This window comes from Arachis ipaensis, chromosome B8, assembly GCF_059453495.1.
Source record: "Arachis ipaensis isolate K30076 ecotype BB chromosome B8, ASM5945349v1, whole genome shotgun sequence".
Taxonomy (NCBI): Eukaryota; Viridiplantae; Streptophyta; class Magnoliopsida; order Fabales; family Fabaceae; genus Arachis; species Arachis ipaensis.
Window position 1 is genome coordinate 39,108,127 of NC_142443.1, and position 10,939 is coordinate 39,119,065.

Here is a 10,939-nt window from a genome sequence, read left to right on the forward strand (position 1 = left end):
TGGTAAGTCTTCTTGTTTGATCTTCATATTTTCTTGTTTCGTGTCTTTTCTTATTTTTCATATGCATTATTGCATTCATAATGTCTGAACATGAAAGATTCCTAAGTTTGGTGTCTTGCATGTTTTCTTAGCATATAAAATTTTTCAAAAATATGTTCTTGATGTTCATCTTGACATTCAAAGTGTTCTTGGTGTTCATCTTGACATTCATAGTGTTCTTGCATTCATCACATGCTTTGATCCAAAATTTTCCTGCATTGCATCATTTTTCATGTTTTTATCTCTCATCATAAAAATTCAAAAAAAAATAAAAAAAATTCAAAAATTAAAAAAAAAATATCTTTTCAAAATTTTTGAAAATATGATTTGATTTAGTCAAAAAGCTTTTAAAATTAATTGTTTATCATAAATCAAATCAAATTTTCAATTTAAAAATCTTATCTTTTTCAAATCTTTTTCAAAAATCATATCTTTTTCATTATTTTCTAAAATTTCAAAAATCTTTTTCAAAATATTTTTCAAAAATCTTTTTCTTATCTTTATCACATAATTTTCGAAAATAATATCAACAATTAATGTTTTGATTCAAAAATTTCAAGTTTGTTACTTGCCTATTAAGAAAGATTCAAACTTTAAGTTCTAGAATCATATCTTGTGATTTCTTATGAATCAAGTCATTAATTGTGATTTTAAAAAAATCAAATCTTTTTCAAAACTAATTTCAATCATATCTTTTCAAAATATCTTTTTATCTTATCTTTTTCAAAAATTTGATTTCAAAATATCTTTTCTAACTTCTTATCTTCTTATCTTTTCAAAATTGATTTTCAAATCTTTTTCAACTAACTAATTGACTTTTTGTTTGTTTCTTATCTTTTTCAAAACTACCTAACTAACTCTCTCTCTCTAATTTTCGAAAATCCCTTCCCTCTTTTTCAAAATTTCTTTTTAATTAACTAATTATTTTAATTTTTGAAAATTCACTAACCATTTTTCAAAAACAATTTTCGAAAATCCTTCTCTCTCATCTCCTTCTATTTATTTATTCATCTACTAACATCTCTCCCTCACTCACCAAAAATCCGAACCCTCTCTCTCTGAGTTCAGATTTTCTCTTCTTCTTTTCTTCTACTCACATAAGGGAACCTCTATACTTGGGCAAAAAGGATCCCTATTATTATTATTTTTCTGTTCCCTCTTTTTCATATGAGCAGGAGCAAGGACAAGAACATTCTTGTTGAAGCAGACCCTGAACCTGAAAGGACTCTGAAGAGAAAACTAAGAGAAGCTAAAATACAACAATCCAGAGATAACCTTACAGAAATTTTCGAACAGGAAGAGGAGATGGCAGCCGAAAATAATAATAATGCAAGGAGGATGCTTGGTGACTTTACTGCACCTAATTCCAATTTACATGGAAGAAGCATCTCCATCCCTACCATTGGAGCAAACAATTTTGAGCTGAAACCTCAATTAGTTTCTCTGATGCAACAAAACTGCAAGTTTCATGGACTTCCATCTAAAGATCCTTTTCAGTTCTTAACTGAATTCTTGCAGATATGTGATACTGTTAAGACTAATGGAGTAGATCCTGAAGTCTACAGGCTCATGCTTTTCCCTTTTGCTGTAAGAGACAGAGCTAGAGTGTGGTTGGACTCTCAACCCAAAGATAGCCTGAACTCTTGGGATAAGCTGGTCACGGCTTTCTTAGCCAAGTTCTTTCCTCCTCAAAAGCTGAGCAAGCTTAGAGTAGATGTTCAAACCTTCAGACAGAAAGAAGGTGAATCCCTCTATGAAGCTTGGGAGAGATACAAGCAACTGACCAAAAAGTGTCCTTCTGATATGCTTTCAGAATGGACCATCCTGGATATATTCTATGATGGTCTGTCTGAATTAGCTAAGATGTCATTGGATACTTCTGCAGGTGGATCCATTCACCTGCAGAAGCTCAAGAACTCATTGACATGGTTGCTAATAACCAGTTCATGTACACTTCTGAGAGGAATCCTGTGAGTAATGGGACACCTCAGAAGAAGAGAATTCTTGAAATTGATACTCTGAATGCCATATTGGCTCAGAATAAAATATTGACTCAGCAAGTCAATATGATTTCTTAGAGTCTGAATGGAATGCAAGCTGCATCCAACAGTACTCAAGAGGCATCTTCTGAGGAAGAAGCTTATGATCCTGAGAACCCTGCAATAGCAGAGGTGAATTACATGGGTGAACCATATGGAAACACCTATAACCCCTCATGGAGAAATCACCCAAATCTCTCATGGAAGGATCAAAAGCCTCAACAAGGCTTTAATAATGGTGGAAGAAATAGGTTTAGCAATAGCAAGCCTTTTCCATCATCCACTCAGCAACAAACAGAGAATTCTGAGCAGAATCCATCTAGCTTAGCAAATTTAGTCTCAGATCTATCTAAGGCCACTGTGAGTTTCATGAATGAAACAAGGTCCTCCATTAGAAATTTGGAAGCACAAGTGGGCCAGCTGAGTAAAAGGATCATTGAAATCCCTCCTAGTACTCTCCCAAGCAATACAGAAGAAAATCCAAAAGGAGAGTGCAAGGCCATTGAATTGACCATCATGGCCAAACCCACAAGAGAGGAGAAGGACGTGAATCCCAGTGAGGAAGACCTCTTGGGACATCCAGTGATCAACAAGGAGTTTCCCTTTGAGGAACCAAAGGACTCTGAAGCTCATCTAGAGACCATAGAGATTCCATTAAACCTCCTTATGCCATTCATGAGTTCTGATGAGTATTCTTCTTCTGAAGAGAATGAGGATGTCACTGAAGAACAAGTTGCCAAGTTCCTTGGTGCAATCATGAAGCTGAATGCCAATTTATTTGGTAATGAGACTTGGGGAGATGAACCTCCCCTGTTCACCAATGAACTAAATGCATTGGATCAACTGAGATTGCCTCAGAAGAAACAGGATCCTGGAAAGTTCCTAATACCTTGTACCATAGGCACCATGACCTTTGAGAAGGCTCTATGTGACCTGAGGCCAGGAATAAACCTCATGCCACTCTCTGTAATGGAGAAACTGGGAATCTTTGAGGTACAAGCTGCTAAAATCTCATTAGAGATGGCAGACAATTCCAGAAAATAGGCTTATGAACAAGTAGAGGACATATTAGTAAAGGTTGAAGGCCTTTACATCCCTGCTGATTTCATAAACCTTGATACTGGGAAGGATGAGGATGAATCCGTTATCCTTGGAAGACCCTTCCTAGCCACAGCAAGAGCTGTGATTGATGTTGACAGAGGAGAACTAGTCCTTCAATTGAATGAGGACTCCTTTGTGTTTAAAACTCAAGGTCATCCTTCTGTAAACATGGAAAAGAGGCACAGTAAGCTTCTCTCAAAACAGAGTCAACCAGAGCCCCCACAGTCAAACTCTAAGTTTGGTGTTGGGAGGCCACAACCAAACTCTAAGTTTGGTGTTGAACTCCCACATCCAAACTCTAAGCTTGGTGTTGGGAAGTCTCAACAATGCTCTGAACATCTGTGAGGCTCCATGAGAGCCCACTGTCAAGCTATTGACATTAAAGAAGCGCTTGTTGGGAGGCAACCCAATTTTTATTTATCTAATTCTATTTTTATTTTTATTGTTTCTTCATGTTTTATTAGGTTCATGATCATGTGGAGTCACAAAATAAATAGAAAAATTAGAAACGGAATCAAAAATAGCAGAAGAAAAATCACACCCTGGAGGAGGATCTTACTGGCGTTTAAACGCCAGTAAGGAGCATCTGTCTGGCGTTCAACGCCAGAACAGAGCATGTTTCTGACGCTGAACGCCAGAAACAAGCAGCATCCTGGCGTTCAGACGCCAGAAATGCACAGTGAGGAAAGCTGGCGCTGAACGGCAGAAACAAGCATCTGGCTGGCGTTCAACGCCAGAAATATGCTGCATCTGGGCACTGAACGCCCAGAACAAGCATCAATTCGGCGTTTAAACGCTAGAATTGTATGCAAAGGTGTTTTACATGCCCAATGGGTGCAGGGATGTAAATCCTTGACACCTCAGGATCTATGAATCTCACAGGATCCCCACCCACCTCACCCTCTCTCTCTCCATTCATGGTCATCCCTTCTGTTTTCCATTCACCACTCACATCCATACACACATCCCTCCATCTCCTCCATATCTTATTCTTCTTCTTTTGCTCGAGGGCGAGCAACATTCTAAGTTTGGTGTGGTAAAAGCATAAGCCTTTTGTTTTTCCATTACCATTAATGGTACCTAAGACCGGAGAAACCTCTAGAAAAGGGAAAGGGAAGACGAAGGCTTCCACCTCCGAGTCATGGGAGATGGAAAGATTCATCTCAAAGGTTCTATAGCTCAGTGGTAGAACATTTGACTGCAAATCAAGAGATCCCTGAGATACCTCAGGGGATACAGTTTCCTCCACAGAATTTTTGGGAGCAAATCAACAACTCCCTAGGAGAATTAAGTTCCAACATGGGACACTTAAGGGTGGAACATCAAGAGCACTCCATCATCCTTCATGAAATTAGAGAAGATCAAAAAGCAATAAGGGAGGAGCAACAAAGACAAGGAAGATACATAGAAGAGCTCAAGGGCATCATTGGTTCCTCAAGAAGGAAACGCCACCATCACTAAGGTGGACTCATTCCTTATTCTTACATTCTCTGTTTTTCGTTTTCTATGTTAAGTGCTTATCTAAGTTTGTGTCTTATTATATGATCATTAGTATTTAGTAACTATGTCTTAAGGTTATGAATGTCCTATGAATCCATCACCTCTCTTAAATGAAAAATGCTTTAATTCAAAAGAACAAGAAGTACATGAGTTTCGAATTTATCCTTGAACTTAGTTTAATTATATTGATGTGGTGACAATGCTTCTTGTTTTCTGAATGAATGCTTGAACAGTGCATATGTCTTTTGAAGTTGTTGTTCATGAATGTTAAATATGTTGGCTCTTGAAAGAATGATGACAAGAAGACATGTTATTTGATAATCTGAAAAATCATAAAAATGATTCTTGAAGCAAGAAAAGCAGCAAAGAACAAAGCTTGCAGAAAAAAAAATAAAATAAAAATAGCGAAAAAAGAAAAAAATAGAAAGAAAAAGAAAAAGCAAGCAGAAAAAGCCAAAGCTCTTAAAACCAAGAGGCAAGAGCAAAAAGCCAATAGCCCTTAAAACCAAAAGGCAAGGGTAATTAAAAAGGATCCCAAGGCTTTGAGCATCAGTGGATAGGAGGGCCTAAAGGAATAAAATTCTGGCCTAAGCGGCTAAACTAAGCTGTCCCTAACCATGTGCTTGTGGCGTGAAGGTGTCAAGTGAAAACTTGAGACTGAGCGGTTAAAGTCAAGGTCCAAAGCAAAAGAAGAGTGTGCTTAAGAACCCTGGACACCTCTAATTGGGGACTTTAGCAAAGCTGAGTCACAATCTGAAAAGGTTCACCCAATTATGTGTCTGTGGCATTTATGTATCCGGTGGTAATACTGGAAAACAAAGTGCTTAGGGCCACGGCCAAGACTCATAAAGTAGCTGTGTTCAATAATCAACATACTGAACTAGGAGAATCAATAATACTATCTGAACTCTGAGTTCCTATAGATGCCAATCATTCTGAACTTCAATGGATAAAGTGAGATGCCGAAACTATTCAAGAGGCAAAAAGCTACAAGTCCCGCTCATCTGATTGGAGCTATGTTTCATTGATAGTTTGGAAATTATAGTATATTCTCTTCTTTTTATCCTATTTGATTTTTAGTTGCTTGGGGACAAGCAACAATTTAAGTTTGGTGTTGTGATGAGCGGATAATTTATACGCTTTTTGGCATTGTTTTTAGTATGTTTTTAGTAGAATCTAGTTACTTTTAGGGATGTTTTCCTTAGTTTTTATGTTAAATTCACATTTCTGGACTTTACTATGAGTTTGTGTGTTTTCCTATGATTTCAGGTATTTTCTGGCTGAAATTGAGGAACTTGAGCAAAAATCAGATTCAGAGGTTGAAGAATGACTGCTGATGCTGTTGGATTCTGACCTCCCTGCACTCAAAGTGGATTTTCTGGAACTACAGAACTCAAAATGGCGCGCTTCCAATTGCTTGGAAAGTAGACATCCAGGGCTTTCCAGAAATATATAATAGTCCATACTTTGTTCGAGATTAGACGACGCAAAAGGCGTTGAACGCCAGTTCTACGCTGCAGTCTGGAGTTAAACGCCAGAAACAAGTCACGAACCAGAGTTGAACGCCAAAAACACGTTACAACTTGGCGTTCAACTCCAGAAGAAGCCTCTGCACGTGTAACATTCAAGCTCAGCCCAAGCACACACCAAGTGGGCCCCGGAAATGGATTTATGCATCAATTACTTACTTCTGTAAACCCTAGTAACTAGTTTAGTATAAATAGGACTTTCTACTATTGTATTAGACATCCTGGATTGTATTTTTGATCCGGTGATCTCGTTTTGGGGGCTGGCCATTCGGCCATGCCTAAACCTTTCACTTATGTATTTTTCAACAGTAGAGTTTCTACACACCATCGATTAAGGTGTGGAGCTCTGCTGTTCCTCAAAGATTAATGCAAAGTACTACTGTTTTTCTATTCAATTTAACTTATTCCGCTTCTAAGATATTCATTCGTACTTCAATATGATGGATGTGATGAACGTGACAGTCATCATCATTCGTAACTTATGAACGCGTGCCTGACAACCACTTCCGTTCTACCTTAGATTGAATGGATATCTCTTGGATATCTAATACAGAGGACCGAGTCCGAGTTATTAGTGTCTTCGTGGTATAAGTTAGAACCCATGGATGGCCATTCTTGAGATCCGGAAAGTCTAAACCTTGTCTGTGGTATTCCAAGTAGGATCTGGGAAGGGATGGCTGTGACGAGCTTCAAACTCGCGAGTGCTGGGCGTAGTGACAGATGCAAAAGGATCAATGGATCCTATTCCAGTATGATCGAGAACCGACAGATGATTAGCCATGCCGTGACAGAGCATTTGGACTTTTTTCATAGAGAGGATGGGATGTAGCCATTGACAACGGTGATGCCCTACATACAGCTTGCCATGGAAAGGAGTAGGATTGATTGGATGAAGACAGCAGGAAAGCAGAGATCAGAGGAACAAAAGCATCTCCATACGCTTATCTGAAATTCTCACCAATGAATTACATAAGTACCACTATCCTATTTTATATTTTATTTAATTTTCATCCACTATAATTTCTTAATACATTTGAATCCGCCTGACTGAGATTTACAAGGTGACCATAGCTTGCTTCAAGCCGACAATCTCCGTGGGATCGACCCTTACTCACGTAAGGTTTATTACTTGGACGACCCAGTGCACTTGCTGGTTAGTTGTATCGAAGTTGTGACAAATTATGAATTCAGAATAGAGCACCAAGTTTTTGGAGCCATTACCAGGGATCACAATTTTGTGCACCAAGTTTTTGTGGCAACGGCGCCGAAAACTTGGTGCACGAAATTGTGATCTCAGGTTGTAAAATTTGTTGCTCGTTCTCTCCCAAGCTTCATAGAGGGATTCACCTTCTTTCTGTCTGAAGGTTTGAACATCCACTCTAAGCTTGCTCAGCTTTTTAAGGAGGAAAGAACTTGGCTAAGAAAGCCATGACCAGCTTATCCCAAGAGTTCAGGCTATCTTTGGGTTGAGAGTCCAACCACACTCTAACTCTGTTTCTTACAGCAAAAGGGAAAAGCATGAGCCTGTAGACTTCAGGATCTACTCCATTGGTCTTAACAGTATCACAGATCTGCAAGAATTCAGTTAAGAACTGAAAGGGATCTTCAGATGGAAGTCTATGAAACTTGCAGTTTTGTTGCATCAGAGAAACTAGTTGAGGTTTCAGCTCAAAATTGTTTGCTCCAATGGTAGGGATGGAGATGCTTCTTCCATGTAAATTGGAATTTGGTGCAGTAAAGTCACCAAGCATCCTCCTTGCATTATTATTATTTTTGGCTGCCATCTCCTCTTCCTGTTCGAAAATTTCTGTAAGGTTATCTCTGGATTGTTGTATTTTAGCTTCTCTTAGTTTTCTCTTCAGAGTCCTTTCAGGTTCAAGGTCTGCTTCAACAAGAATGTTCTTGTCCTTGCTCCTGCTCATATGAAAAAGAGGGAACAGAAAAATAATAATAATAGGGATCCTTTTTGCCCAAGTATAGAGGTTCCCTTATGTGAGTAGAAGAAAAGAAGAAGAGAAAATTTGAACTCAGAGAGAGAGGGTTCGGATTTTTGGTGAGTGAGGGAGAGATGTTAGTAGATGAATAAATAAATAGAAGGAGATGAGAGAGAAGGATTTTCGAAAATTGTTTTTGAAAAATGGTTAGTGAATTTTCGAAAATTAAAATCAAAAATTAAAATAATTAGTTAATTTAAAAGAAATTTTGAAAAAGAGGGAAGGGATTTTCGAAAATTAGAGAGAGAGAGTTAGTTAGTTAGGTAGTTTTGAAAAAGATAAGAAACAAACAAAATATATGATTGAAATTAGTTTTGAAAAAGATTTGATTTTTTAAAAATCACAATTAATGACTTGATTCACAAGAAATCACAAGATATGATTCTAGAACTTAAAGTTTGAATCTTTCTTAACAAGCAAGTAACAAACTTGAAATTTTTGAATCAAAACATTAATTGTTGATATTATTTTCGAAAATTATGTGATAAAGATAAGAAAAAGATTTTTGAAAAATATTTTGAAAAAGATTTTTGAAATTTTCGAAAATAATGAAAAAGATATGATTTTTGAAAAAAATTTGAAAAAGATAAGATTTTTAAATTAAAAATTTGATTTGATTTATGATAAACAATTAATTTTAAAAACTTTTTGACTAAATCAAATCATATTTTCGAAAATTTTGAAAAGATATTTTTTTTTATTTTTGAATTTTTATGATGAGAGAGAAAAACATGAAAAAGACTCAATGCATGAAAATTTTGGATCAAAACAATGAATGCATGCAAGAATGCTATGAATGTCAAGATGAACACCAAGAACACTTTGAAGATCATGATGAACATCAAGAACATATTTTTGAAAATTTTTATATGCAAAGAAAACATGCAAGACACCAAACTTAGAAATCTTTCATGTTCAGACACTATGAATGCAAAAATGCACATGAAAAACAAGAAAAGGCACAAAACAAGAAATCATCAAGATCAAACAAGAAGACTTACCAAGAACAACTTGAAGATCATGAAGAACACTATGAATGCATGAATTTTCAAAAAATGCAAGATGAATATGCAATTGACACCAAACTTATAACATGACACATGATTCAAACAAGAAACACAAAAAATATTTTTGATTTTTATGATTTTCTAATTTTTTTGGTATTTTTCGAAAATTAATTGAAAAAGAAAAATAAGGATTCCAAAATTTTTAATATGAATTCCAAGAATCTTGCCATGTTAGTCTAAAGCTTCAGTACAGGAATTAGACATGGCTCACTAGCCAGCCAAGCTTTCAATGAAAGCTCCAGTTCAAAACACTAGACATGGCCAATGGCCAGCCAAGCTTCAGCAAGAACATACGAGTAATTCATTCAATTTTAGGCCAAAACCTCAGTCCAAAAGAATTCAGACATGGCTTTATAGCCAGCCAGGCTTCACATGCTTCATGAAACTCTAGAATTCATTCTTAAAAATTCTGAAGAACATACTAAAAAATTTTTTTGAAAAGAATTTTTAAAAAAAAAAAATTTTTTTTCGAAAATAAAGGAGAAATTTTTGAAGATTTTTGAAAAATTTTTGAAAATAAAACAAAAAGAAAATTACCTGATCTGAGCAACAAGATGAACCGTCAGTTGTCTAAACTCGAACAATCCCCGGCAACGACGCTAAAAACTTGGTGCACGAAATTGTGATCCCTGGTAATGGCTCCAAAAACTTGGTGCTCTAATCTTAATTTATAATTTGTCACAACTTTGATACAACTAACCAGCAAGTGCACTGGGTCGTCCAAGTAATAAAACCTTACGTGAGTAAGGGTCGATCCCACGGAGATTGTTGGAATGAAGCAAGCTATGGTCATCTTGTAAATCTCAGTCAGGCGGATATCAAATGGTTATGGAGTTTTCGAATAATAATAATAAATAAACAGAAAATAAAGATAGAAATACTTATGTAAATCATTGGTGAGAATTTCAGATAAGCGTATAGAGATGCTTTCGTTCCTCTGATCCTCTGCTTTCCTGCTGTCTTCATCCAACCAGTCCTAATTCTTTCCATGGCAAGCTTTATATAGGGCATCACCGTTGTCAATGGCTACATCCCATCCTCTTTGTGAAAAAGGTCCAAATGCTCTGTCATGGCACGGCTAATCATCTGGAGGTTCTCGATCATACTGGAATAGGATTCACCCTCCTTTTGCGTCTGCCACTACGCCTAGCACTCGCGAGTTTGAAGTTCGTCACAGCCATCCCTTCCCAGATCCTACTCGGAATACCACAGATAAGGTTTAGACTTTCCGAATCTCAGGAATGGTCATCCATGGGTTCTAACTTATACCACGAAGACACTAATAACTCGGACTCGGTCCCCTGTATTAGATATCTAAGAGATACTCATTCTAGCTTGTTTGCATGTAGAACGGAAGTGTTTGTCAGGCACGCGTTCATAAGTGAGAATGATGATGAGCATCATATAATCATCACATTCATCATGTTCTTGGGTGCAAATGGATATCTTAGAAGCGGAATAAGTTGAATTGAATATAAAACAGTAGTACTTTGCATTAAATCATGAGGAACAGCAGAGCTCCACACCTTAATCTATGGAGTGCAGAAACTCTACCGTTGAAAATTACATAAGTGAAAGGTTCAGGCATGGCCGAATGGCCAGCCTCCAAACATGATCAATAGATCAAAAGATAAATCCAAAGATCATAAGATGAAAATACAATAGTAGAA

General features: G+C 36.8%; 1 non-coding gene across 1 annotated transcript; it reads right to left on the minus strand.

The window, feature by feature from the left end:
* Window positions 1-1,740: 1,740 nt before the first annotated feature.
* On the minus strand, window positions 1,741-1,848 carry LOC148547756 (small nucleolar RNA R71). Its single transcript, XR_015898842.1, has one exon. It is a non-coding gene; the product is annotated as a small nucleolar RNA R71 (small nucleolar RNA).
* Window positions 1,849-10,939: the final 9,091 nt, after the last annotated feature.